This window comes from Pristiophorus japonicus, chromosome 9 (assembly GCF_044704955.1).
Source record: "Pristiophorus japonicus isolate sPriJap1 chromosome 9, sPriJap1.hap1, whole genome shotgun sequence".
Classification (NCBI taxonomy): domain Eukaryota; kingdom Metazoa; phylum Chordata; class Chondrichthyes; family Pristiophoridae; genus Pristiophorus; species Pristiophorus japonicus.
The window spans coordinates 144,121,927-144,149,811 of NC_091985.1; the positions used below are offsets into that span (position 1 = coordinate 144,121,927).

The following is a 27,885-nucleotide window of genomic DNA, read 5'->3' on the forward strand; positions in this document are numbered from 1 at the left end:
TCTTCACAACGACACCCAGGTTTTTTTTTTAAAAACACACACTAAACTAAAACAATTTCTTACATTTAAGGCAGAGATGGACAGATTTTTAAGCGAAAGGGGAGTCAATGGTTATGGGGAGTGGGTGGGGAAGTGGAGCTGAGTCCATGATCCGATCAGCCATGATCTTATTAAATGGCAGAGCAGGTTCGAGGGGCCAAATGGCCTACTCCTGCTCCTATTTCTTATGTTCCTATTTTTTATGTTCTTATATGATTTACTTGCATATAGGCAAGCAGCATATTAATTTGGGACAGAGAGCAACAGATCCGCCACATCTCCCCCTCTTTTCCCCCACTCCCTGCCAGGAGCTAATGTCTACAGCCTAGAAATTACTGTGTGCACTAAGAGCATATGAATGCGTAACATGCTCATATGACGTTTTTCTATTTTAATGAAGGCACTAACCTGTGTAAAATAGGTTGGTTTGTGCCTCTTAAAATAATGGACAAAACTTTGTTGTGGTTGTGCACTAATATTGCAATTCTAGGCTCATACCACTAAGTGATGTAGTGGCAACACTGCATCTAAAAGCTCAAAATACTAGCACTGCTTTGGTACAAGTTACTGCTGCAGTAAAGCTGATTTATCTCCACGTGCAGTATTCATTTGGCGAGTACAGATGTTCAACATAGCCAGCACAAACACATGAACCTAAGTGCTAAATGAGGTTAAGTTAGCAGTTTATTCACTTTTACATAGAATGTTGCCGCTCAGGAACAGGCCATTCGACCCAACAGATCTGTGCTGGTGTTTCTACTCCACACAAGCCTCCTCCCACCTTACTTTATCTCACCCGATCAACTTATCCTTCTGTTCATTTCTCCCTCATGTACTTAGCAATTATGAACTGATGATTTTTATATGGGGGGGGGGGGGACTCACAAAATGAAGCACATCATATTTCTGTATAGCAGGATCTAAACTAACAAAACATTGCACCTACCCGTATTGACTTTTCTTTCACTGGAGATAGCTACACCATGGAGAGCCAGGTTGCCGCTAAGATTTAAAAGAAAGTAACGGTTAGAAAACAACAACACAAAAATAGGAGAAAACAATCCAAAATATTTCAGCTAACAGCCAAAACACTGATTAGAACTAATTTGACATTTGGTCATAAAATATAAATCCATAAAAAATTAAACTGCAAGTCGGTGGATCAAAATCCTGGAACTCTCCCTCCCAAACAGCACTGTGGGAGTACCTCACAACACGGACTGCAGAGGTTTAACAAGGAGGCTCATCATTACCTTCGCAAGGGCAATAAATGCTGTCCTTGCCAGCGATGCCCACGTCCCGTAAATGAATTTTTAAAAAAAGTTATTTAGCCCATGTGTTAATACACAATTCTGGTTCAAAATGTAGATGGCATATTATCTCTGGTATTATACGTAATCCTGTGACACTGAAGTGCGGTGCAAAAATTGAAGTACTACAAAAGAGGACTTACGAATATATCCTGTGAAATCTCCCTCCATCTGTACTTCACTTGTGTATATCCTGTAAAATATCCCAATACAAAAATAACATGCACCGAGTTGTATTGACTCTGTAACCTGATGCCACCCCTCAATAAATGCCCTGCTGAATCTCAGCCTCAGCTTATCCAGTACGAAGGGTACTAACAATACTGAAGTTACTTGTGAATAGAGTTTTGCTAACTTTCATTCAACGGTGTGCTACTTGTGCAGCATGCAAATTAATCTCGGGACTTTATAAGGTTTACAGTAAGTCCGAGGAGTCAGAACTGGAAATAATTGCTGAAGTATCAATAGATTCTGACCAACGTTATTACAACAACAACTTGCATTTATATAGTGCCTTTAGCAGAGTAAAACGTTATACAGTGCTTCACAGGAACATTATCGAACAAAACTCTAAAGGGATTAACAGCTGCAATCTTATTTGCTTTTCTTAACCATCGCTGTTAGTTCCAGGAAGTTTAACATCTCCCTCAGCATGCTTGTCTCTCCACAGCTTGTTTAAACCAAACTTAAAATATCATTCAACAAATGTATTTTTATTACTGACTGGAAAAAAAAAACAGAAGTTACTGTAAGGTTTCTGACAAAGTTACATGAAAAAAAAAAGGTAAATTCATACACGTGCGAGTAATACACTATTTTGAAAACTTAGCTCTATCTTTGAAAGGCTGATTAACCTCACCGTCAGCCTCTTAAGATTAGCAGCTACACAAAACACTGACAGTGGACTAATTATAAGAGCCAGTGCTCCAAACACACTTACCGAAAGCAGCTCCAGATAATTTCCAACACAGCACAAGACGTGTAACAGAAACAACATTCTTCACCAAGCACAGACTTTTGCAGAAACAAAGCAAAGTAGGGCCCTGTATCCTGTGGGCTGCTGTCCAGGTTCTCACAGCAAGCCTCTCTGCCAATAGGAAGAAAATGACTTCTGCAGAGATCCTTTGTAATGAGGTCATTTAAAGGAAAGTTGGGTCTACTATCAAACAACTTTGCCCTTTGCCAACGTACTTCTGTTTGGGATCGAACCAAATGTTATTTATTTCCAGGCTGCTGGTTAATGGTTCACTTGAGAATTCAAGCACTATAGAAATAGGTTCCGCAACATACTTCTCCAGCTCCTTCCAGAAATATACGTTTAACCCCTTCACCATCCTATTTGTGCCCTTGACAGGCTGTTAAGAGGGCACTGAGCTCTAGATACTGCAAGGCTGTAATTACCACAACAATCGAGCAGGCTCAAGGGACGGCATGGCCTACTCCTGCTCCTATTTCATGTTCTTATTACACTTGTTTTTTTACAAGCAACGGCACGACAAGAGGCATGTTGTGCAGAACATTGAGTCGCAAAGTGTGATGGGACCTATTGCCCTGCTTGCTGAGTTATCAATTTCAGCTATACTGCTGTGGGGAAGTAGAGAACAGAATCTGAGACGTAAAAAGCCAAGGAAGAGTTTTCCCTAGTTGTTCCCACATGGGGCCTCCAAGTAGCTGATTCAGTGTAGCTTTGAAAGAATCCAGGGTAGCAGGCACTCGCTCTTCTTGACTGAAAGCTGGCACATGGCCAAGGAACAATGTTGAGGAATTCATACCCTTAAATAAAAGTAGTTCATAGCATTGACGAGGAAGCTATTTTCCCTTCAAACTGAATATACTTAAGAGGTAGAAACAACCTGGTGGAATAAGTACTATTAACTAATCTTTCCCAGGTGTTTTTTTTGAGCACAGCATAAATTGTGATGTACAGTTAATCCGATATAAATGTCAAATGGAAGTAAAAAGTAACTCTTGCAGCGCATGGTTTGGACAAACTATGGGGCAGATTGTATGGCCCATTGCGCTCCGTTTTTCACCCCGGAGTGGCGGCAATGAGGTCTTCTGGACGGTCAGCCCCCAGCCCCCCGCGGGGGTTTTCAGGGCTGGTTTTGCGGTGGCATGGAACAGTACCGCCCGGAAGAGCTGCGCCGGTGTACAACATCCCTGGTTGCGACACCACTGCGGTTTTTGACTCCGCCCGATCCGTATGCCCCGCAGCGCCCCCTGCAGTGACCGCCTGGGAAAATCGGGCAGGGAACCTATACCGACTGCAGAGAGGCAAGTAATGCCGTCCTAAGGTAAGTGTGATGTTTCTTTTAATTTTTTTTTGCGATTTATGTTGTGGTGGCATGGGCAATGTATTGGGAATGTTTTAGTGGGTTTTTTTTCCAAGTTTTTTTCTCCCCAGGCAGTTCTCAGAATGGTCCCGGCCCGGCTTTTTAAGCTCGAGATTTTCTCATGCTAACCCCCAATAGAGGTGTACAACACCTCCCTTAACGCTACACCCCCAGACTCAGGGCCCAGCTGCCCAATTTTGATGACTGAGGCACAAACTTTACTGCCCCGCCGCCATTACCATCCCGAAAGCATCAAAGCCGAAAATCAATCCCCAAATTTTGCACATCACAGGTTCATGCAATAGCCAGATTTTAAAATAACAAAACACCTTGACTGACAAGGCACAGTCTAGACACATAGCCTTGGGTAGACCAGTGGATTAGAAAACTGCCCTTTTATATTTGCATTTTAAAACCAAAGTCAAAGCAGATGGAATGAAAGTCTCTCTCCTCCTTATAAGCAGTGAAGAATCCAAAAGGAAATAGTTTCCGAGTACAAGTGCACAGCATAGACTGACCGTGCAAATCAACACTCACTCAGGAGGAGTCGCAAGAGCACATGGAATTGGGAAAAGGGAATGTCATACCAATTGAAGCTGGTCACGCAGACCAGGAAAGTCTCAAGTTTGGTCCCGGGAGTGTGTTGAGTTAATTGGTTTCAGCAAGGGCAGTGGTAGGGACACTGCAATTGGTTTCAGAGCCCCTGGAATAGGGAAAATGGGGAGGGTTAAATAGTGGGCCATGTTCCAATTCCTGTCATTATCCAGCAATCCCTGCTGGAAGTGCATGCTTGGGTGCCAGGTGACATCAACATTGCGATGCTCTCCACTTAAGGGGCGAATTTTCCGGTCTTTTGTGTTCTGTTTTTCCAGGGTGGCAATGAGATCTTGTGGGCGGGCGGTCAGCCTCCAGCGCCCCGTGGGAGTTTCCAGGGCTGGTTTTGTGGTGGCGCGGAGCAGTAGCGCCCGAAAGAGCAATGGGAATGTACTGGAATGTTTTTGTGGGGTTTTTTCTTTTCTCTCCAGGCATCTCTCGGAGCGCTCTCGGGCCAGCTCTTTAGCTCAAGATTTTCTCATGTAAACACCCTAAGAGAGGTGTACAATGCCTCCCTGAGCACTGCACCCCAGACTCGGGGCCCAGCTGCCCAATTTTGATGACTGAGGCGCAAACCGTTCCCAGGCGCAAACCTTACACCGGCCCCCCGCACCGCCATTATCATCCCCAAAATTATCAAAGCTGAAAATCCAGCCCATAATGTCACAGGTCAATATGAATGATGGCCACTTCAGCAAGGTACTGGATGGTAGCCAACATCGATGGAATATCATCCACCGAAGAACTGTCACTTTCAAGAGAAGACGGGAGAAAGTTGGCAATAACAAAAAAGCAAACCAGGAAGTTCACAGCAACAAAAAAGCAAACAAGGATATCTGTGCAGGAACTCTCCCTAAATATTCCAGTCCCACACACATTATAGATATGCTAGGTGAAGAAATAAACAGAACGACTCGAAGTATGTATGGCATTAAAACCACGCAAATTGTCTGTGACTCTTCAGTATTGTATTAGAAGTGGAAAATTTTAAATACCATTGTACTTTTCCAGTGATTCCCAACCACCAAGAAAATTTTTGACACCTCAATTTAAAAAGAGTCCCAAATTTATCCCAACGATAACCTGCTTGTCTACACATTAGGACAGGTTGGATCTGGTGCATGTCCAGTACATAACTTAATGTGACTGTTGTAATCATTTTTCAGAAAGTAATAAATTATGACATGATAATTGGGGCAATGAAATTTATTTTTGAGAAACCAAGATGAAAGGCCAAAGCTCATATTTGCAGGACAACACCCCGAATGAACATAGTAAAAGTGAAAAGATATGTCAGGAGGCAGCAATAGGTTGACCCCAAGCTTGAAGTTTAAAGGCCTGAGGATTTATGTACTGGGTGAAGCTCTCCAATCAATCTGTTGAATGTTCCTTCCTATATTCAGGGTGAGGAAAATCCTATATGTAGAAATACATCGAATTTACAACAGGAAGTAGGCCATTTGGCCTAACCAGCCCGTGTCAGCATTTACCGTCCACGCGAACAAATAATCCTAATCACAACTAGTCACGCTCTTCCCATATCCCTTTAACCATTTTCCTTCATCCACCTATCCAAGCTAATCTTGAATGTTGTCATAGATTCTGCCTCAGCTGCTAATTATGCAATTGAATTCCACATCCTCACAACTGTATGTAAAGAGGTTTCTCTTTCTGTTCTAAATCTCTTATATTCAAACTATGTCCCATTATTCTAGACTCAACTACAGGTGCAGCGTCCCGAATCCGGAACCCTCAGGACGGAGGCCATTCTGGATTTTGCGTTTTGCCGGATTTTGGAACGTCCTTCTGACGTCACGAATCGGGAAACACCCGAGCACAGGTTCAGGTATTTCCGGATTTCGGAACGTCAGAAGGGGGGAGGGGGAGGGAGAGGAGGGGTGCTCATTGATGAGCTGTTCGGGTCGCCGGGCGGGGCCTCGCCGCCGTGATGATGTTTGGGCGGGGCCCCACCACCGAGATATTCGCATGGGACCCCGCCCACCGAGAACCTGATCGGGCGGGGCCCCGCCTCCATGGAGGAGTTCCTTTTCTGGCCCGAGGTAGGTGGGGTCGGGCAGCCGAGGTAAAGTGGAGGGAGGGGGGCCGGGGCGAGGTTGGGCCCTGCGAATTCGGGTGGGGGAAGTCGGGCCGGAGTGAGGTCGGTTCGCCGAGGCGGGGGGAATCCGGATATCGGAACATTTTCCGGTTTCCGGACGACCCCGCCACGGATCGGCCCGGTGTCCGGATTCTGGAACATTCTGGATTCCGGAACTCCGGATTTTGGAGTTCGAACCTGCACTGGAAATAATTTACTTAATACCATTTCCCATCCTTCCATAATTTTGAACACTTCCATCTTATCGTCCGTAATCTTCATTGTTTGAATGAGAAAAGACCCATTTTTTCAAGACCCTCTTGCATTTGTATTTGCTCATAGCAGGCAGCAAAATCTGTGTTGCACCCTCTCTAAAGCCTACATATAGCTCTTTTAGGGCTCAATTATGCCCAATGCCGTTTTTTGGCATATTGTCAAAGTTACGGCCGTTTTTCTTGGCCTCAACTACTCCAAAAGAAAAGTAGCAAATTTCCCCGCCCTATTTTTTGAAATTGGCGCAGTGCAGCCTGTCCTGTAGCCTCGGCGGGTGGAGCCTACTGTCTGCGCCGACAAAACGATGCCCCCCTCCTCCCCGACCCCCCCTGCATATACACGGGAAAAAAAAAAAGGACATTTTTGATGTGACTGCTATGGGCGCGCATGCCCAGTACAGCTCCCAGTCTGCATTTGGCCATTTTTAAAGAGCCAGTTGTATACGAGAACTTTAATTCTCATTGGAAAAATCAGAGCTGCAATACAAGATATAACGCGGTACAAGGACCAAGAATTTCTTACAGGATGAAGTGGAGGCACTAGTTACTATGATTGAGGGGAGATGGCACGAGCTGGACACCAGCAGAGATCACATAAAAGTTCTACCAAAAGAAATGATGAAACGCTGGAAACAACTGGCAGAAGATTACCGTGCAATAGTGACCACCCTGAGGTCTGGAGGCCAGTCCAAAAAAAAGTGGCAGGACCTTGGTCAAGTAGTTAGTGCAAGTAATATTTTCATTTATTCAATGGAATTGCAATTGTAAATGTGACCAGCTGTAGATGTCCCACCGAGCAGAAACACACCCTCGCTAAAAAGTTATATTTTCAATCTTTGCAGTGGAAAGTGGCACACAACAAACGAGAAAGAACTCAAACAGGAGGAGACCCGGCAAATCTGCAGCCACTGATACCATTGGATGACAGGGTCACTGCTTTGATGGGTCCTGCCTGGAGAAAAGCAGCCACCACTGCACAAGCTGAGTAAGTCCTGCAAATTCCACAGTCTAGCTTTGCTAAATGTTAAGTACTGCGCGGGCTAGCCATGCTTTGGTTCATGGAGATGTCTCCTTCAGCTACACTTTGGTTGATGCAATGTGCTATCATTCATCATGGTCCTTCAACTCAGCCTGCTGCCTGCACTGTGTGAGCCTACTCATGCCACCCACCCTGCCCCCTCCTCTGTTGCTAACCATTTGTCTGTTCTATTATATTTTGCAGAACTTGAAGACAACCCTGACGAGGCAGATGCCGATGCTGAAGATGGTTCAGATGCGGACGAGCCTGAAGAGGAGAACATCTTCCAATCCCATCTTCCAGACCAAGAGCATGGGGGTGAGGGTGAGGGGGAGGTGATGGATGAAGCCCCCACTGTTGTACTCACTCTGGAGGAGGTGCAGGTGCCGCTCATTGAGGTGCCAGGTCCTTCCCTGAGTGGTATGAGTGTTGGTGGGACATTCCATGGTTTCCCACCGTCCGAGGCTGTGGGTCCGAGTGGGATGCAGCGAGCCACACCCAGGGTGAGGAGGAGAAGGAGAGCTCGACAGCACTCTCATGAGGTGCAGGATCTAACAGATGTGGTTCAGATGATGGCAATGAGTGCGGAGAGCACTGACCTTACGCGATCACTCCTGAACACCATCAGTGGGGTGGGTGATAAAGTATCGGGACTGACGGGAGAAGTAACAATACTCTCACGAGAAATGGGAACACTGTTCAAGAACATGAAGGAGGGAATGTCTCAGTCAGCTGAAACAATGTTGGTGCATGAGGGAGGGAATGTCGCAGGTAGTTGAGACACTGTCAGGGAACATGAGGGACGAAATGTCGGAGTTAGCTGCTGCAATAAGGGAACACGCCCAGACCCTGTGCCCATTGACAGAATCAACTGCCACTCCCACTCCAATCCCCAAACCAGCCTCTGAAGAGTCCCAAGCCAGGCCTTCCACATTACCGGCTGCCCCCACCACCCCCCGCCCCCCCCAATCAAGTGCGTGTGCACAACCAAAGATGTTCAAAAGAATAAGCTTGGTACCAACCCAAGAAACGCTGCGCCACCGCCTGTGGGCAGGGGTAGAGTGACCAAGACCGAGCGCAGCGGGCGGTCTTAGAACAAGGTGGAGGAGAGATGGGTGCAGCCTTTCTTTGCTTATTATTATTGTTGTTATTATTATTGTTGTTACTGTTGTAACTGTTCTCAAATTAAAAGTTTTTTGTAAGTTATGTAAATTTACATGTTTAAAAGTTTATGAGCGATCTTAACTGAAAACTTTCATTTGATACAAGAATATTTTTATTAAAGTTAAGTACAAACAAATGTTTGTTAAACTTTTCAATAAAATATATAATTTAAATTATAACTGAATGATTGCCATTATTTGTTCCATTAACATAACACGACATTACGGAACAGATGCAAACAGTAAACATGGTCCATGTGGAATAGTTGCCGCTGAGTCTTCAGGCAGCAAAGCGTTCACGGATGAGCTGCTGGCGTAAGGCTCGAGCAATTGTTAAGGGTCATGACGGCCCGCCCTCCTCTGGGTTCAGGTAGTTGCATGGCTTCCTCATCCTCCTCCTCCTCGTCATCATCAGCCACTCTCACCTCAGGTGGTTCTTCTACCACTGCCACATGATGGCTAAGTTGTGCAGCATGCAGCACACAACAGTGAACTGACCGATAATCTCAGGGGAGTATTGCAAGTAGCCTCCGGAATGGTCCAGGCATCGGAAATGCTGCTTCAAGATGCCAATGGTCCTCTCGATTATACTGCATGTCGCAATGTGCGACATGTATTCCCGGTCAGCTTCCGTCCGGGTTACGCGTAGGGGCGTCTTGAGCCAGGTGACGAGGCCATACCCCTTTGTCTCCCAGTAGCCAGCTCTGCCCTTCTGGCTGCTGTTGAAACATGGCAGATATAACGTTCTCGCGTAGGATGAACGCATCATGGGTGCTACCATGGTATCTTGCATCAACTGACATGATACGATGCATGTCATCACACACGAGCTGTACTATTAATGGAGTGGAAGCCTTTTCTGTTCCTGTACATCTCAGAATCCTCCAAAAAGGTGCTTGCAAGGCAATATGGGTACAATCAATGCAGCCCTGTATCTTTGGGAAGCCAGCAATCCGAGAGCAGCTCACAGCCCTTTCACGCATTGTCAGGGCGGTTATGTGCGGTATTCATTCCTCCGGGCATACAGTGCAGCAGTCATCTGCCGAATGCAGATACGTGTTGCATGCTGAGAAATGGAGCACATATCCCCAGTTGTGGCCTGGAACGATCCAGATACATAGAATGAAAGTGCAGCTGTAAGCTTCACTTCAACTGAAAGCAGTCCCGGCTTGCACAAGGTATGGCATTGTCAGTATTGTCCCCATGTTTAAATTGTACCATTGCAAGAAGCTCAAAATGGCAGGCAGGACAAGGTTTGTTGTTCTCTTTCCCCAAGGTCGGCGCCCTAGTATGGACCACACCCAGGTCTGAGCAGGCGCAATGATCAGGAACCCACCACCCAACCCCCCCCCCCCCAACCTCATGCCTTCCACAGCCCCCCACCGCGCTTTTTTTCAAGCCGATGGCGAGGGACCGATTCTGCCAGCCGCACTCCGACCCTTGAGCCCGGTTTAGACACGTTCGGTGGTGGCGTGTCAGTTTTTTAAAAAATCAAAACTTAAAGTATACCTCCATATCCTGCATTTTATGTTTTAAAAATTAAGCTTGATTTATGCATATTTGTGTGTTCTTGATTCCCTCCAACACTTCGCCTAAAAACAATGGCGTCTTTCTGCGCCAATTTTGTAATGTGCGCTGGTTTTCCTTAAGTGCCCAGAAGGTTCTTTGGGAGTAGTCACATACGCTGTCCGAAGAGAAATTTAAATTGGCCAAACTTGCATAATTGTGAAAAACTGGCGCAGACATTGGGTCTGTTGATGCAAAAACTAACCTAAAAAAAAAAATTGTGACTAACGGAGTTACGCTGGCGCACAAAGATTGGGGAAACTTTGATTTAAAAAATTTTAGGCCAAAAAAAGTGGCGCCCACCAAAAAACTGGCGCAAATCACTGGGGAAAATTGAGCCCTTAGGGAGGAGCCTAATACCATACATAGTACTCCATAACTGAGGTTGTCTTAAAGTTTATTTCGGCTTTTGTACTCCGTAACTCTTGTTATAAAACTTAGAATTCCATCAGCTTTTTTATGGCCTTCCCAACCTACGGTGCTGCCTTTAATCTCATGCGAATCCAACAGTTCTTCCACAACACCTAGCCTACTTCTAGTCAGAGTATAAAACTGCTGTAATTTTTTTTTTGTTAAATCAAAATATATCACCTCACATATACTGACATTGAATTTCAACTGCCATTTTGTCCATCCATTCCCCCACGTTAACAGTACAGGTGCAGCGTCCAAAATCCGGAGTTCCGGAAACCGGAGCGATCTGAGGCAGGGTCGTCCGGAATCCGTAAAATGTTTCGGAGGCCGGAGCGGACGACTCTGCCTGACCTCGGGGCCTCGCGCTGCCCGACCTCGGGCCTCTCTGCCCTTACCTTGGGGCCTCCTCACCGGCCCGCCCGAGCACCTCCTCGGCAGGGCCATGCCGCCCGAACACCTCCTTGACACGGCCCGACGGCCTGACAATCTCTTTGGCAGGGCCCCCCGGCCCGACAACCTTCTTGGCGGGGCCCCGCCCGACGACGACATCCTCGGCGGGGCCCCGCCCAACGACCACCTCGGTGGGGCCCCGCCCACCCGCCAACTTCCTTGGCGGGCTGGACGGTCCAAACAGTTCAGTTCTTTGGCGGGAATTCCCCCCATCCCCGCCTCCCCGCTTTTTGACATTCCGAAATCCAGAAATACCCAAACCTGGGCCCTGGTGTTTCTGGATTCGTGATGTCAGAAAACAAATCAAAAATCCTGAAAAACCCGGAATCCAGAACAGCCTCGGTCCTGAGGGTTCCGGATTCTGGACGCTCAATCTGTATCGATTTGCAGCTTTCTGTGCTCTTCAACAGAATGAAATATACGTTCTGTTATTTGAAAACTTTAACTCTGCTCCCTCTAGGCCGTTATTCAAATCAATGTTATACAGAGTAAGCAGAAGTGGCCCCAGAAATGAATCCTGTGGGACACCACGACCCACTTCAAAACACTCTGAAAACACCCCTAATCTCCTCTCGGTTTTCTCTTCCCTTTTATTTCCTTTATCTAGATACGTGGTAATGTCATCCTTAATAAAAAGATTCTAAAACACCACAGATATTAAGCTAATTAATTATGATAGTTTTTAAAGATAGGTACTACACTGAACACTCCAGTATTCTGACAGATATCCCCCACTCAATAGAGCCTCGAAATATAATTTCTAGGGCCTCGGCAATTTCCTCTCTCATCAACTAAATTATCTGAAAATTTCCTTTTATCTATTGTATCTCTCACTTTCTCGCAACCGCTTCAGGATTCACCTCCTCTCCGATATCTTTCTCTGTGGTAAAGTCTGATGTGTAGTACTTATTAAATATCTCCACCAGCGTTTGATCATTATCCACAAATTGACTATCCTCTTCTGTCAGGGTTGCTACCTCGCTAAGAAGTGGTGTTTCAAAACAACGTATTGAACATCTGAGCTCCTTTTTCTGAACTGCATTATTATTTCCATAACTTATAGGACTGACGCATTAAAAACATTAATTGCTAAAATGCAGAAGTTAACTGCGATTAGTTGACAGCCATATTTTTAACCTCTTTATTTATCCATGGCATCCTGAAAATACTAGATTTTTTTTTAAATAGAATATAGTTCTGCAATCTCCTTTTTAAAAAAAAAATAGCCTACTGTTGCTCTATAGTCCTGTGTGCTCGTTTCTCTTTTCACCTTAGCTAGCTAGCGCCACCTTTCTAAAATTTGCTCTGATCCAGTCTAGTGTCTTAATTTTTGGACTGATTTTCTTTGTCTCTAATTGGATGTTAAATCAGAGGACCTGACTGCTGCCAATGAACTGGAAGCTGCGAAGAAGCGTTCTGCACATGTGCGCTTCCGGTTCGTTATGGGAACGGGCTCGTTAAAAAAAGCCGGGAAGGGAGCGGGCTTGTTTTTATAAATACAGAAACATCATGCTTTCGGTCGTTGGAGCTTACCGATTAATGCGCAGTACGCTTTTGCACAGCTTCCGTTCGTTGGTAGCAGTCACTCGTAAATGTTGACATCTTGTGGTCACTACTCCGAAGATGCACACCCACATTTAGCTCATCTACCTCCTCTATTTCATTACTCATAGCCAAGGTCCATCTAGTTTGCCTTTTACAATCCTGGTAATCTCATGATACGATAATAGAGTTATTGACTAGTCTATCAATTAGTTTATAACCGACTGAGGCAAGCAAAATGCCAGTGGTGGAGAGCTTTGGGAACTATAGGTCCAAAGTCACTTGTTCCTCCCAAGCCTGCTACACTTACCACATGTCTCAAATTAGTCTTGTACTGTATCCCACTTTCTGAACAAAATCTATCTAATTTGCCTTTGAATGAATCAATACTATCTGCTGCCACCATCTCCCTAGGAAGTCTGTTTGATAGATTTACCACTCGCTCACTGAAGTAACATTTCGAGTTTTCTGCCTTTCAAGTGCAGTTCGTGTTCTCTGGTCCTACTGTTCTGGACAAGGTAAACCAGCCCGTCATGGTATACATTAACCCATGCTTAATTTTACTTTTGTAAAGAACTTGAGTGTTGTGCAAAGAAAATTCAAGTAATCAGATCTGTACAGAAGACACATGATCCGGGCGTGTTGCTTTCACATTTTACTGAAAAAAAACCTTCCCGGGACACAAATTACCAGGAACATTTGAAATAAAAATGTAACAAACAGGCAAATATAAAATTTCCAATTAATCATAGATCTGATTTTCCCCAGTATGCAATGAGCGTAATGCGCAACGACGAAGCTGATGTCATGGGAATTTCCAAGGCTGATTCCATCGCTATATTCCTAGCCCACAGTGGGTTTGTTGGCCATAATTCACTGTTAGCGGTGGGCAGGACCGAGTTCACAACTGCTACTTAAAAAGGCTGCTTCACTGTCATTGAAAAGAATATTGGAGATGGCTGGTTAATAATGCTGAGCACGTGCATTTCTGGCTGCGGCTTTGGAGGTACCGCTGCAGGAAGTGACACGAAAGAGGGCTGCCATGTTGAGGACCCCGGGGCACCTGCCCCAGGGTCAATGTGGTTTCACTTCGCACTAAATGACTGCTATATTAGCCTTCATAACAGTCACTGTACTTTTAGACAATTCCTGGAGATGTTACATAGAATCTACAGCGTAGAAACAGGCCATATGGCGCACCTGGTCTATGTCGGTGTTTATACAGCACACATGCCTCCTCCCACTCTAATTACCTCATCCCACCCTGTCCCCATATCACCCTCATGTAAATGTGTCAATGCCATCTGCTTCAACCACATCATGTGACAGCAAGTTCTGAATTCTCACCGCTCTCTGTGTAAAGAATTCTTTATTTGATCTGTTGGTGACTATCTTATATTTACGCCTGTAATGTATTTGCTGCATGGATTCTTTGCTTAAGAATTCATAGCAACACATTGCTATTAAGAACTAGTTGGTTTATTAACAAAGGTTTAACAATCACACGACACATTACCAGTTCATCCGCTTGGCTCACAATTGCATACCTCATCGTGGATGACCTAGACCCAACTGACTGGGGTTTTATTGAGTCTAGTGAAGATCACGTGACTGGCTAAGCCACTCACAGTGCAACAGCTCTACAAACCTGTGAGCACACTCACTGGTGCATACATTACAATGACCCTCGTTCTGGACTCACCCACAGCTTTTCCACATCCACATTCGCGCTAACACCATCAAACCCCTTCATAATCAATCAGGTCTACTCAATCTTTCCTGACAGTTGCATCCTCTCAATACTGGTAATATCCTTGTACATCTTTTCTACACTTTCCCCAGTGCCAGCTACACAGTTTTTCCAGAGTTTCAGTGGCACTTTCACAAAAGTTATAGCGGACAAGTGGGAGAACCCCTGCGGAAAATCATCCCCTTCAGTTTGCAGCCTCTTCATGGAGCTAGTTGGTTAATGCCTTGGGACAAATGGAAGGTCATTGCTTAGGTCACTTTCATGTGCATTCCGATACAGGCATACAACGCCTTACAAGGAATTACTTTCACTGTTCTACTGAAGGGAAATCGGATTTGCCTGAAGCTCTGATCAATTGACTATAGCCCCCAACAAGCATAACTCAGATTAAAAGGAAAAATTACACACCCATCTATAAGATCTATACCCTAAATGATTTGCCTGTGTTTCAAACAAATAGTAATGCATCCAAATGAAAGGACAGCAGCTGGCTACATAGAGTGTAGTTTAACAATGTGTTTCAACTGACAAACACACCATCTTTTGTATAAAATACAAAGATACAGTAACTATTACGTAAAGCAGAATGTGTCAACCTTTTACTAGGACCTCGGCAAAGATGATAAAGACTCTCCATTATTCTGTAATTGAATGAAGAGGAAAGTAAAGAGAGGGTGTGGTTTTCCGTCTTCTTTCAAATTGGTCTGTGATGTCTCTGGTTTTTAAAAGGCTGTTGTGCTGTATGTTGACAGGCTGGGTTGTTACTATAGCTGTGGTGGTCATGTCCTTTGGATTGTGCAGCACAGAGCTTTGTGTTTCCATTCACATTACTACGTTTGATGGCTTCTAGCAGAAGCTCTATAGCAGCCAGTTACGTTTTTATTTCATTCTGTTTTTTTTCTCCTCGTTAAATCCCTAGAACATCAAAAAGGTATCCTATAGGATTGGATGGCCACATTGTTCATGCTTGCCACACTTCAGGAGCAAATTTGCTGTTGGACCAAGGTTTAGATCACCTGCGCTAATTTCTGCTTATGCAGCTCCGTGTCAAATTTTTATCTCATAATACTCCTGTGAAGCGCCTTGGGATGTTTCACCAGGTTAAAGGCACTATATAAATACAAGTTGTTGTTGTTGTTGTTTAATTTATTTTACTTTAGAAGAGAAAATCTGAATGTTGACAGTTGTGTGATAGCCTACTGGCGACCTACTCATTGGAAGAAAGCGTCCCACTCAGTTTTCCTTTTTCCAATGAAAATATTTCAATTCTGAGAGACTACGCGGACAAAACTGGTCTGCGGCAGTAGCACGAAACAGGCTCGTAGCGAGTCGGCAGCTCGTTTCACAATTAGACCGATTTTCGTTGGAGTTATAGTTGCTGGAGCAGAGGAATGCGGAGTCATAGCCGCCAACACACGTGGGGAGCAAAGGATTCTGGAAGACATGTCGGAACGGTGGTCACCCTACAGAGAGACATAGTGAAGCAGGGGAAGGGAAGTGGGCGAGTGCCCACAGGGGTGGCAAACGGAACCACTGCAGAGAAGCTCTGTGGGTCTGCACTTGTCCAATGGACGCCTATTAGGAGGAAAAGGATGGAGACACAGGTAATCAAGACCAACAGCACAGCACTGTGATGTAAGGGCCGGCCAATGGGAAAAAGAAAGACACTATCCCGTGAGAAGAGGAGAGTGATTGTGGGGGATTCAATAATTGGAGATAAACAGCCTGCTTTAAGCCACATTTGGGAGTAAGGAATGGTATGTTATCTCCCTTGTGCCAGGTTATGGAGCACAAGGGGAAAATATTTGGAAAGGGAGAGAAGTCATGGTTCTCATAGGGAGCCCAAGTAACGATGAAAGACTAGAATGGAGACATGGCACAGAGAGGCAGGGCAGACTTTATTTAAATCGGATTGATACTGATGTCCTGGTTATCATCAGGCATCACAAAGACCTGGCTCAACAATTATGCACACGGCACACAGACGATGTTCGTCACCGTGGAACCATACCCCAGAAAGGAATCCTTCAGGGGAAGAACAGGGAGAAAATAAATTGAGAGAAATAAAAGAAAAGTGTTGATCTGGATAGGAATTCAAGTGATTGCGGATTGGTACGTCTCCACTGCTCCGGGCTGGTCAGAATTAAATGGCATAACAATCAGCATACATTTTGTGAACTGGGTGTGTGTTTATTATGGGGTAAAGAGACAAAGGAGAAATAATTATTAAATTAAAATATTTGAAGTTTAAACTTTAGTAAATATAAAATCCCATGGAACTGTACAATATGATGGGCTGGTGAGAGTTGAATGTGGAAACTCATTCTCTTTCATGGTTCATTGCTGTGACTCCGATGACATTGCTAAAAGTACCAAGATATTGGTAAGCCTGTACTATTACAAGCGATTATATATAGTTTCCCAAAAAAGAAAGTCCTCCAACAAATCACATCAGTGCCCTAGGAGCAACAATACTCAGCAAATATAAAAACAGAAGAAATCTGGCATTATTTAATTAAAATATCTATTTAATACATTAGAGTAGAAGGCACCTATATATGCGACTTACCAATAGGATACAATGGCCTGGAGTTTGCGGTTATCAGTGAAGGGACGGAGCTCACCATTCACCTCGCTGACAGCTGCTCACAGAGCTTTTGCAGGCTTTAAAACAGAGACTTACACTAATCCGGCGACTGTTCTAGCACGGCGCCCTCTACAGAGCATATGTGGCATGTGTGAGCAGATTAAGCAACAGCGAGGCTCATCAACCAAGCAAAAAATTCCTCTGTTGTGCGCCTCCAGTTAGCACCTACCAGGAGGGGGGCGCTAACGGGGCACGAAACCTATTTTTGCCTGGTGGGGTGGGGTGCTAACAGCTCCCACGAAATTGTGCGGGAATTACTGGAAGCGTGAACACGGTAGGACCGCGCCCTGTAGGTAGTACCTCGAGCCGCCGTGCAACTGCCGATGATGTCATCGCCGTGCGCAGCGACCTGTATCCGCTGCACAGTGGAAGTTGCCCAGCACCCCGCGAGGCTGCCGCAAGCCGGGTCAGCGCCAGCCTTACAAGTCATGATCTGGGCCGACCTCCACATCCGGGACAACTCACCGGTCGGTCCGACTTGGTGCTCCGTGGAGTGGTCTGGGCCGCCATCATGCAGCCTGACACTCCAAATGGGTGCCAGGCTGCGGCCATGGCACCTTGCCGCCCTGCTGGCCTAGAGGAGGCCCATCAGAAGCCGTACAGAGTTCACAGTGGCCCTCCCCTTTAACGGCGAGGCTGCGTAGCACTGTCCATCCCGCCTGCGTAGCACTGTCCATCCCGCCTGCGTAGCACCCCGAATACCGCCCCAACAGGAAGTGGAGCACGTGACATTGTGCTTCACTTCCTGTGAGGGGTGTTAACCCCAAATTCGCAGCTGGAGTGGGACCTCTGCGCCGGGTGCAGGAAGTCCCTCCCCGATTGAATTACTGCCCCCAAACGGGGCGCTGGGGAATTTCTCCCCCGCAGAGTACAAACCAGAAATATAAAACAGGAAATTCTAAATTACATTTAAATGATGTACAGAAAGCAAAATAAAGGTTAAGAAATACAGATGGGATTAAGGGAGAGAGATAAAATACAGACAGAAAATGTAAAATAAAAAAACATTTTTAATTAAAAAAAAAATCTCCAACGCGAATTTTCATTTGAAGGAATGAGATTCCACACTTGTAAAATTAAATGTTGAGGGCTAGAGAAGTTGTTCGGCAGTAATCATATATCACGCTGTTAAAAACTCACTTACTCCTGAATGCACCAGCCTAACTTTTTTAGCCGTTTGTAGTGGGGAACACGTGGGTAAGCACACCATTAGTGATTTCAGGGTCGAGTCTATCAGCGAGGACTGCAACAGTACTCACTGTGGAGGAGCAGGTTATGTCTGACAGCAACTTCCGGATTTGCACATTTAACTGCATGTGTGGACCGCAAAAGTTGCTATCCCATTTACTCAGTTATAACGGTGAACACGGTTAGCCTCACCATTATTTTTACAGCAAAATCTGGCACATATTTACCCATTTAGTTCCTCCGAGACCTCTGATATTTACCCATGCCCTTTCCCAAGCACTTTGTTTTTAAATAATTTCTATTTTACACATGAATTACGTCTCCTCCTTGAAGCCCTGTTAATGCCCATTTTAAACAAGGAGCAAATTCCAGGGGAATTTGAATAAAGGACAGTGATTCTTTTTCCACAATTGGTGATTATAGAGTTCATCATTTCATGTGCATAGGTCAAAAAGTATCAGCTATTCCTTGATTTTGATATCAACTGATGATTTTGGTTGGGTTAATGCAAGCGAGGCACGAGGCAATAGTTTCAGAATCCAGCAGAATGGTGGGGGAATGCGAGCTTATGGTCAATTAGAGAATGAACAGACAAAGAATATATAAATAATCTAGGATCGGCTGATCGTTTGTCACTGTTTTACCCTCTCCTGATCAACTCTAACAGGACTGTGATTGAAAATTCTATATACTCAGTCACCTTTGTGTTTTTTTCTCTCTTACATACACACACACACACACACACTCATTCTGATGAGATATCCCAGAAAGTATAACAGTGTCTAATTAAGCAGATACAAAATTTGGATTAATGCTTCTTCACTGTAAAGATTCAACTTTCAGCTTCCCCTCTAGTCCATGATGGGAGTTGTAGTTTATATAAAAACACATCTTGGAGCAGTGATATTGTAAAATACTAGAAATGTTTATATAATTTATTTCCTGGCAATCAAATTCTAGTAAAACCCACAGCAGTTATGTCACAATTCTAATCCTTCAATGAACCCATTATGCATCGACCGCAAGAAGCTTTGGCTGAGACAATGTTAACTGGTGACGACTGCTGCCGACATTAAGAAAACAAAATAAACCTGCTCCCAATAATTATACAAGTGATTACCAGGCAGTACTCTTACCTTGGGCTTCAAATCATGGTTGTAAATTACTCAAGCTTCATTCTCATGGTTTATGACATAATCTGTTACAGCATGACAACTATGATTCAGCTATGTTATTCTCAACAACTTGTATTCATATAGCGCCTTTAACATAGTAAAAAGTTCCAAGGTGCTTCAAAAGAGAGTTATCAAACAAAATTTGACACCGAGCAATGCAAGGAGAAATTAGGGCAGGTGACTAAAAGCTTGGTCAATGAGGTAGGTTTTAAGGAGCGTCTGAAAGGAGGAGAGAGATAGTGAGGGGGGAGAGGTTTAGGGAGGGAGTTCCAGAGTTTGTGGCCCAAGCCACTGAAGGCATGTCCGTCAATGGAGTGATGAAAATCAGAGATGTGCAAGAGACTAGGGGGCCGAAATTCAGGATCCGTATAAAGGCCCGTTTCCACCGTTCTGCGGCGGAATTGAGTGGCCGCAACACTGCAGTCCAATGACCGCACCGAACCAAATTCAGGTTGGGCATTTTTTTTGGCTTGTCCCTACTTCCGCTCTGCTCTGCAAGTGCGTCATCATAACCCGCACCGCCGCTCTCCCGCACCTCCAGAATACTGCGACCGAAATTTAGTGAAAAGAAATAGTTGCCCCACCATGTGATGCCCCCGACAGCTTTCTCTGTCAGTGCACCTTATCCTGTGTGCGCGCGGCCCGGCAGCGTGGCGGCCCTTCAAGAGGAGGGCGCATTGTCGCGGCCTCCATGTCTTTATTTTTGCCTGCTGACTTCCCGATCGGTCGGCAAAATATTGGCCACAGGTTCGGCTTGGGTGTTAGGCCGCTGACCCGGCCAAAAGCATCCCTGGTGGCCCAGTGGCCAAAGTAAAAAATGCCCGATTCTCTCCCGTTTAAATCGAGGGGAGAGAGCGTGGTGACGCACATGCGCTGTGACGTCACCACCGCTGAGTGACAGCGGCGAAGACTCAATCCCGATCCAACTTCCGCCCCTCAGCCTGACTTACCGCCGCACTTCCGCCCCAACTATGACCGACTTCCGGTCCGACGGCAAAAGTAGTACAAAGTCCCGAAAATCGATGGAAAGGCTGCCTCAACGTTCCCGATGGAAAAAAATTCAAAAAAAAGATAGGTGCGTCAGCTTTCTGGTGGCCCTGAATTTCAGCTCCTAGAACTGAAGAACCGCAGAGATCTCAGAGGATTGTAGGGATGGAGGAGATTACAGAGAAGGGGAAGGGCGAGGCCGTGGAGGGATTTGAAAAATGGATGAGTCACCACAACCCTGCTGTGCATTGTACTCGCACGGCTAGTACACTGACCTTTTTTGTGTGAAGGATGTCACTGCTGACGATTGGAATGCTTAGTTTCGGCATCCAGTGGCAACTCCTTCCAAGGTCAGATATAGCATGGTTAGACGCAATGTAAAACTCCCTGTACACCATCACAATAATGTATCTCAGGTGTAACCTCACAAGATCCCCCCTGCACTATCAGTATGATTTCTTTTTTGCCAAACCCACTATCTGCCATCTCTGCTCTAGTAACTTGTACTGTACCCATAAATTCTGACTTTAAAGAGTACAGACGCTCGATCCAACAAATCTTACATATCATGGCTGCAACAATGGCCTAGAAATTCCAGCCTCCCCAGGTCCGTACGGAGTGTGTACAGACCTGGGAAGGCATCATAAAAGCCGGTTTTCAGCGCACAATGTGCATGCGCTGAAAACCAGCTTTTCCAATCCATCAAGCTCCGTATCCCCACAGCCAGGACATTTGCATGGGCAAGATGGAGGTAGTTACCCATATCTTGCCCAGCGGATGTCCTGAAAACTCTTGAACCTACTTTTACTGGCATAAGCGTTTTAAACATACAAAAACATAGTGAAATAACATTTTTTAAACACATTTTATTGTTAAAAACCCTGCCCACTAAAGGTAAGTTTATTTTAAACCACAATTTAAAACTTAAAAAAAATATATATATTTTTTAAATAAGACATTAATAACTTTAATTTAAATTAATCTTAAATATGTGCCGTATTTTTTGATTGTGTTTGGGTGTTTGGGGGGGGGGGGGTTCTCAATCATAATAATGGGAACTCCTACTTAGAGTTCCCATTATTATGAATGAGAAAATACTGTACCTGGATTGGCTGTCCAGAGCCATGTGACTCCAGCTCCAGCTCCAATGTGCACGCGCTCTGATGCGCAGTGAATGAGGGCCTCAGGACCGGGATCTCTCGTGGGCGCAGCAGGAAAAGGCAAGTGCGGATCTTTTTCACCTTTTTCTGTCGACTGCCCACGGGAAGACCTCGACCGGGATTTCTCGGCCAATGTGTAGAGTGTGTGTAGAGGAACAGCCTCCCTTACCCACTGGCACTTTGTTGCATACCTACTCTCACTGTACTAGCAGACAAATTAAATTGTGAAATATTTACTAAAATTGAAAACGCATCTTGAACTATGTTTTCATGTGACTTGATACATTAAGATCTGATCAGCTTCCTGAACTTTAAGTAAATAGTGTAGATTTTATTTTTAACACACCTTTTTAGACTTTTATTTTAATTGCTGTTTTCTTTTTTATAAATGACTGTAATCTCATTTTAATATCCTTTAAAATCAGCATAGTCATCGCTTAACTCAACATAGACCATGGATTAGATCTGGCCTACTCCCACCTCATCCCCACTGGATTATCAAGGCATTGCAAATGTCTGAAGATGCCAAAAGGACTATAATTTACTCCACTTACTTTCTCCTCTGAAGTTATCTTGTCAGCTTTACTTGTGGAGTTATTTTACTGCTTCTCGTAGCTGTCTATAAAATTACTACTTTGTAAAGTTCCCCAAATCATCACAAATTTCTATTTTTACAGATTTCATAGCTATAAATATTCAACCAAAAACAAAATAACCAGGTGTTTGGATGTTACATGTAGGGTTACTTTCCATAACCAGCACGAACATTTACTGCAGAGCTATGTGGCACCTAAACACTCCTAATCACTAATCGGAGCCAGAATTACATGCCTGAGCAATATAAAATGTACTGGACTTTATTTTAATTTCATTTACCAGCCCCTCTGGCAGCCACTTGGATTGATTATCTAGTTGCAACACATATTAGAATTTGAAGTTGCAATCCCACGTAGCATATTTTGGGTCATGCGTTTTGTTGTTTTATACATTTGACCATTTAGCTGCATGATTGTTGACCATCATCAGGCTGCCTAAACCAAAATCACTCAGTCAACAACTTGCACTTTTAGTGTCTCTCCTGCCACAAAACTCCCCAAGGTACTTTGCAGGAAGGTTAAGGGACCCGATGACCAATTTAAGGGCAGGGCCAAAAGCATCGTCAAAGTAGTAGGCTTTGAGGCAACTTCTGAAGGTAGATAAAGAGGGGAGTTCAGAAAGGGAATTACAGAGAACAGTGGTGTGATGCCACTATATTATTGTATCGCTCCGAAAGATCCCAAAGCATTTAACATACAAAGAATTACATTGTGTAGTTGCTATGTGGGTAAATACAGCAGCCATATTCCACGCAGCAAGATCCCACACACAGCAAGAGCTGAATGATCAGCTAATCTATTTTGGTGGTGTGGGTTGTAGGCTAACCTCCACCAATTATTCAAAGTGTACTGTGGAAATTTTTTTTAACATCCAGCTGAACCACTGCAACAGGAAAATAGGTCTTGGTTTACTGTCGTCTCCAAAAGATGCATATCCAAAAATGCAGCAATCTCTCATCAGTCCATTGAAGTGTCAAGCTATTCTAGGTGCTCTAGCCCGATACTAGGGATTCCAGAGTTGGAAGAGCAGAGAGTGTGTGTGTCCTGTTGGGGCTGGAAGTGTGTGTGTGTGTGTGTGTGTGTGTGTGTGTGTGCACACCCACTCCATTCTCCCCCCCACATTGGGGGGCTCTCCTGGCATTCATGTACATACAAGTTCAGGTAAGTGGGTTTTGCATGCTTTTTGTTTGTTGAGGGTTTCTGTGGTGCGACGAGAGCGTTAGATGCCTTGTCGATGCAGTGACCGGTGCGCAAGGACAAGCAAGTTCCGGAGCTGCTGGGTGGTGTCCCTGCAGTCCTGTGGCGGTTCAGTACCCGGTGCTGGCAGTGGGAAGCCGGTTGGCTCTCGGAGTCTGCTCTCGGGGCTGTCGCCATGGTTCCCAGCGTCAGGCAGGTTCACAGATGTCTGTGACCCCCCCCCCCCCCTTTACTTTACTCCCTGGGTCCCACCTGCTCCCTGAGGAGCTGTCATCTAGTAGTGCAGAGGGAACCGCTGACTCGCTGGCCTGAGCGTCGCTTGGTTTGAGATCCTGGCTGGTGCTGGTTTCCTCTGGGGAAACATTGTCGGGTGATCCTACATCTAGGGGTATGGCCTTAGTGCAGTCTGCTCCTTCAGGCTCGTGGCAGTTGGTGCCATCGATTGCCTGAGAGATGGAGCCGACCCAGGGCATGGTATCACCACCAGTGTCTTTGCCCTGCTGAGGTCGTTTGCTTAGCAGCTCGTGTGTGTTTGCTGCTTGTGGCCACACTTTGTGGTGCATGACTCTGATCCCCGGGACGCAGGCTACTGCATTGGGTAGCTTGCTGGACCTGTGCGAACCCGATGGATGTCTGCCTGCTGCATTGGCTGCATGTGGTGGGAATCCTGCATCGCACAGCTTTTCCTTACTTATGATGGACACTCTAGGGGTCCAATCGCGATCGCGCAACTTTTCCTCGCTGGTTGCATATGCACAGTTCAAATCATCAATAACACATTGTGCATAATCGCATGACTTTTCCTCGCTGGTTGCATATATACATTTCCGATTATCGGTTACACATTTTACATGGCCAGTTACACACTTTATGTAATCTGTTACACCTTTAGTCTCCAACTTACAATTCTTGTTACATTGTTTAATTGTGTGGAACTATCCCTTTAATTGTAGTGGGTTGCCGGCCTCCTTTAAGAGAGCCTTGCTTGCTTTACACCAATCCGCTTCTCCGTTTGGTGCCACGTGTTGCTCCATCAGCGCTGCACCTCGTGGTCTGGCTGCGGCCATCTTTGTCTTCAGCGCATCGCCTCGTGGTGCGGGCGCCATCTTTGCTTCGTCCACGATATCGACTGCGGCGATCCTCTTCTCCCCGGGTTCTGCCTCCGCAGTTGGGAAGTCGCTCCTGGATCCGATTTTCTCCCTCCCAAATCCTGCCACTGGAGCCTGGAAGGTGAGTTCGGGTCGTCCCAGCTGGATCATCTCCACGTGGTCGTGCTGAGTGGTCTGTGTCTCGGGTGCCGTGCTAGTCAGCTCATCGGTGCCTGGTCCATCCTCAGGTGAGGGTTTGCTTTGCCTCTGAGCACAGAGGGCTTCGATTGCAGGAGGGGTGAAGTCTTCCCACTTCCACTGGATCTTCTCCATCCACCTTCTGCTGAGCAGCATTGGTCCATCACCTGCAATAATTCAGAGAGGTAACTTGTGCACCGCGCCATCATGGAGTACCTTTACATTCACATTACAAATGACTGGGATGATTTCATTGGTATAGGTGCGCAGCTTTGCCTGAACCGGGGCCAACTTGGATCGTTCTGCCGCTTTGTCCCATAGCCTCTCAAGGGCTCCTTGATTCATCACCGACTGGTTCACCCCCTTGTCCACTTCCATGAAGACTGGACTTCCCTCTATCTCGACTTCCATCTTCAGCGGGGAGCACTTGGTGCAGATAAACATGCTATGTACCTCCCCGTGGGACTGGGCTGCCTCTCTGTCTAACAATTCATAATCCATACTGGATTCATGGCCATCTGCGGACTCCTCATCGACACAGTGAGTCCTATTTCTCTTACACATTCGCTGGAAGTGGCCCTTTGTGCCGCAGCCTTTGCAAACATAATCTTTATATCGGCACTGGTGAGCCCTGTGATTCCCTCCGCAATGCCAGCATGGTGCTACTCGGTTAACCCCCATCGGCGGACTCCGAGTTAAGGGACTCAGGGGCCTGTTCTCTCTTCCCAGAGAGGATTCGCACTCTGCCGTCCAGCTCCTGAACGGCGCCACACTGCACAGTACCTGCCGGGTTTGAGTCCTGAGGGCGAGACATCTGCCTAGCGCCACAGGTCAAGATCATGAAAGACTGGCTCACAGAGATGGCCTTCTGCAGGGTGACTGTGGTATCCGCCAACAGTAGCTTGTGAAGAAGGCCCTCATGGCCAATTCTGACAATGAAAATGTCCTGCAGCGCTTCGTTGAGGTGGGTGCCGAACTCGCACGGTGCCGCCAGCCTCCTGAGGTCTGCGGCGTACTTCGCGACTTCCTGGCCTTCGCGCCGTCGGTGGGTATAGAACCGATGTCTGGCTGTGAGGATGCTCTCTTTGGGCTTGAGTTGCTCCTGGATCAGGGTTACGAGCTCCTTGTATGACTTGGTCGTTGTCTTCGCTGGTGCCAGCAAGTCCCTGACGAGGCCATAGACGTTGGGCCCACAACTGATTAGCAGGATAGCGCAGCGTTTATTCGCCAATGCGGCCGGGTCGTCTCCTGCCAGGTCGTTTGCTGTGAAAAAGTGTTCTAGCCTTTCCACAAAGGCGACCCAAACATCACCATCGGCGAACTGCTGCAACGTACCAAGCGTAGCCATTTCCGTGTGAAAGCTCATATTCTCGTTGCCAGTTGTTGTGTCCTTAGATGCTCTAACAATGACTCCATGAGGCAGTGTGTTGTACTTGAACCATAGTGACCTTAGTCCTTTATTAGTTAACTCCAGAGTGAGGATCACACCTGGTGGCCTGCCTTTTATACTAGGCCAGGCACACCTGTACAGGTAACCTACAAGTCTCCCACTGCTGTGCCCTCTGGTGGCACACCTTGAGATAGTACCAACAGGGGCCATGTAAGATATATGACAAAGATGGTTGAACAAAGTACCTTGGAGGGAGAAGCTGCTGACCATGCAGTTGTAAGTCCTTCTTTGACTATTTTATAAGCTCCCTCCAAAAACATTTTGCTGATTAAAGTCAAAGTTTTCTGATTACAAATATTCAGTTTCATTCTTGCCTCTAAAAAGAATGCAAATGGTTGGAGGTGGCTTCACCGATTTGTTGATCCAATACCCAAACTTCAGAAGCTCTATCCTTATAGTAGCACCATCTGTGCACGATTCGTGACATCTTCCTTAATCTCTTTACAAATAAAATAAAAGTCAGGAAGTAATCCTGTGTCACTATTTTTCGACCGAAAATTATTCTTCATATCACCGAATTCTGCAACAGTCTTTCCGCATTTCTAGTTTAGTTGGAAACAATCGTTGAAACAATGTCCTCTTCATCTCTACACAGTAGTCATTTTTGTCCATCATGATCATAGGCAGTCCCTCGGAATCATGACTTTCCAATTGTACTTTCCTGTCCCAATGTGCACTGCTTTGCATTTTACCACAATAAAATTCATCTGACAAGATCATCATCATCATCATAGGCAGTTCCTCGAAATCGAGGAAGACTTGCTTCCACTCTAAAAGTGAGTTCTCAGGTGACTGAACAGTCCAATAAGGGAATTACAGTCTCTGTCATAAGTGGGACAGACAGTGATTGGAGGAAAGGGTGGGGAGTCTGGTTTGTCGCACGCTCTTTCCGCTGCCTGCGCTTGGTTTCTGCATGCTCTCGGCGATGAGACTCGAGGTGCTCAGCGCCCTCCCGGATGCTCTTCCTGGGCAGAATCGGAACCAATGTCCTCGGGGGAGTGTTTGCTAGTGCTGTTGGGGAGGAGTTAAACTAATGTGGCAGGGGGATGGGAACCAATGCAGGGAGATAGAGGGAAACAAAAAGGAGGCAAAAACAAAAGACAGAAAGGAGATGAGGAAAAGTGGAGGGCAGAGAAACCCAAGGCAAAGAACAAAAAGGGCCATTGTACAGCAAAATTCTAAAAGGACAGAGGGTGTTAAAAAAAAACAAGCCTAAAGGCTTTGTGTCTTAATGCAAGGAGTATCCGCAATAAAGTGGATGAATTAACTGTGCAAATAGATGTTAACAAATATGATGTGATTGGGATTACGGAGACGTGGCTCCAGGATGATCAGGGCTGGGAACTCAACATCCAGGGGTATTCAACATTCAGGAAGGATAGAATAAAAGGAAAAGGAGGTGGGGTAGCATTGCTGGTTAAGGAGGAGATTAAGGCAATAGTTAGGAAGGACATTAGCTTGGATGATGTGGAATCTATATGGGTAGAGCTGCAAAAAACGTTAGTGGGAGTTGTGTACAGACCTCCAAACAGTAGTAGTGATGTTGGGGAGGGCATCAAACATGAAATTAGGGGTGCATGCAATAAAGGTGCAGCAGTTATAATGGGTGACTTTAATATGCACATAGATTGGGCTAACCAAACTGGAAGCAAT

The 27,885-nt window shown here is 45.6% G+C and overlaps 1 protein-coding gene across 5 annotated transcripts in view; it reads right to left on the reverse strand.

The window, feature by feature from the left end:
• Positions 1–27,885, reverse strand: part of LOC139273253 (ras and Rab interactor 2-like) — a 150,052-nt gene that overhangs the window by 71,315 nt on the left and 50,852 nt on the right. For 3 of the 5 annotated variants that reach the window (XM_070889902.1, XM_070889899.1, XM_070889904.1), the window contains exon 2: positions 986–1,041. The gene's annotated coding sequence lies outside the window, so the exon portion shown is untranslated. Of the gene's footprint in view, positions 1–985; positions 1,042–1,492; positions 1,543–2,289; positions 2,372–27,885 lie in introns of those variants that run through there. The other 2 variants (XM_070889901.1, XM_070889900.1) reach the window with 2 other exon arrangements.